The sequence below is a fragment of the Quercus lobata genome, chromosome 11, assembly GCF_001633185.2.
Source record: "Quercus lobata isolate SW786 chromosome 11, ValleyOak3.0 Primary Assembly, whole genome shotgun sequence".
Classification (NCBI taxonomy): Eukaryota; Viridiplantae; Streptophyta; class Magnoliopsida; order Fagales; family Fagaceae; genus Quercus; species Quercus lobata.
Window position 1 is genome coordinate 30,397,854 of NC_044914.1, and position 2,296 is coordinate 30,400,149.

Consider the following 2,296-nt stretch of genomic DNA (forward strand, 5'->3'; position numbering starts at 1 on the left):
GTAATTTAATATAATATTAAATAATTTAAATTTTTCCTAAATTTTCACGTGTTAAGCTCTTATTCAATGACAACTTAAATAATCTCGTAAAGGAAGAATGTTAGATTAAATTAATAAAATTGTTATATATTTTTAAAAAATTTAAGCTTTTAGAGAATTGGTAATTTAGCAAAATGGTATACGAAATCAAGATAGAAAATTTGTATTTACATTGTCGTGTCTGAATCCAACCTTCGTATACAATCCAAAATCGAGTATGAGTTTTTTATTTTATTTTATTATTATTATTATTATTTTTTATTATATATTAGTTACTAGGATAATTAATTGGCCATGAATGCTAACGCTAATTTCAAGAAATCCTGTCCGAGTTCAGTTTTTGAAGCTGTGTGCGTATCCTTCTAATTTTATCGGATGTCCTGTCCCTTAAGAGAATAAAAAAATTTGAAGCTCCACCTGTCTTTGCAATTTGCTTGCAAGACGTTCGTATGTTTTTCATAAAAATAAGCTCCTCTGTTTCTGTGCCGTAAGGGAGTGCCTTTTAATGGCACCAGGTGTCGTGCTCGACCTTAGTGGCATGGATTGGAACTACTACAGCCTACAAGAAGAGAACCGTTAGTGCTGACAAGTGTGTGTGGGACCCACACTGGATCGCCATGACAAGAAAGAGAACTAGCTAGGAAGCATCCTAGAAGCAGCAGTTATAATGTTTGTAACGAGCAAAACTCCAAGCTGTTGTTTTGACTCTTTAGCTCTGATCAGTCAGTACTGTTAATTCCTCTATTTCTTGAATCTAACACACAAAAATACAGTGATGAGCCTTGCGAGAAACAAAGAGAAAAGAACCATATCCCACCTTACTAAGGTGACCTTAGTGTCTCTTCCTACATTGTAGTTTCTGGGTAAGCTCACTTCAATTTTACTTTGTGCATTTGGTTCTATTTCTCCATATGTGTGTGTGTGTAAAACCTATAATGTAGTAGAGTCATGAGGTTCATGCTGGTCAGCAGGGCCGCAGGGGATGGCTATCTTGCTACAGATGTTTGGCGGGTTGCGCCTTTGTGTTTCAACTCTTTGGGATCTGCAAGAAATGAGATTTTCTGCTATTTTTGATGATGTAAGTTCTGTTGCGATGACCATCATCATGGCCGCAGTATCATGCTTCATTGCTACGAGGAGCAGATGATTTTAAAGTTTCAGCTTGAATTAGACTCTTCACCGTGTATATTTTTATCATCACCATATTCATGTTATGGTTTTTATTTAGTCTGCCATGTATGCTTCTTCTAGGTCTTTTAAGCTTTTGTTGTTTTCATCGTTGTCACTTTCTTTATTTCACCGTTGTCTTTAACCTTGGATATGTTGGTTTGGAAACACACACAAAATATCATTCAACCTCTAGGTCATTAGAACTATTGATTTTATTGTTACTAACTAGAGGGTGTGGCTTAATGGTAAGAAGTTTTCGTAACTCATCACATTTGCAAGTTCGAGAGTTATGAATTCAAGTAGTACCAAGCCCCATTATTGTTCGGCTTGTCCTATGCCATACAATAGTAGGGTTTAAAGTGGGTGAGGGACAATGACCACATGTGCGAGCCTCCCCCCTCTCCCCTCCCCACTTTTTTTTTTTTAATTAAAAAAGATTTTATTAATATTACAATTATTTATGTACTAAATTTGTGTCTTAGTTCTATAGGGACAACTTGGTTGGAGGTAATAATTAATTGTAGTGTTTTCATAATCTATATATAAGTCAACTGGCATAGAAAAATTCATAAATTTTCTTTGTTTCTCACACATCCACTTTTATATCTTAAAATGTGGATATTTCTGCATCAATTACATATATGTATGTAAAATAGTAGATGTAAACGAGTGTGAAAGAATATTCAACCAAATATTTTTTACCCCTTATGTTATGATGGGTCCATATGAAATGATTTGGCAAGTTTAGGTTTGGGAGAGTTTGTGAAAATTTTGGTGGATTTTTTTAGAGCTGGTAGACTTATTCTTTCATGATTTGTAATCCCTTAGAGCATTTGTACCTACCTCGCTATATGCTATTTCTAGAAAAAATTCAACTTAATCAACCCTAAAACAACACACATGGAGCCCAAGAATGCATTGCATAGTAATAACAATTGTACAAGACCTAGATATTGTTATTGAGCTATCGTTTATTGACAATGCTAAAAAATTAGGTTACCATCATTGGCTTGTAGGTTGAAGAGTTGTGGGTTGGTTCTTGGTTTGGGTTGGTTTTTGTGGGTTGATTAATTTGTGCAGTGGTTGC

At 34.7% G+C, this 2,296-nt stretch overlaps 1 long non-coding RNA gene across 1 annotated transcript; it reads left to right on the plus strand.

Annotated features, from left to right (window-relative positions):
- The first annotated feature begins 729 nt into the window (after positions 1–729).
- LOC115969529 lies at positions 730–1,475 on the plus strand. The gene is made up of 2 exons (XR_004087000.1): positions 730–902; positions 1,011–1,475. It is a non-coding gene; the product is annotated as an uncharacterized LOC115969529 (long non-coding RNA).
- The last annotated feature ends 821 nt before the right edge of the window (positions 1,476–2,296 follow it).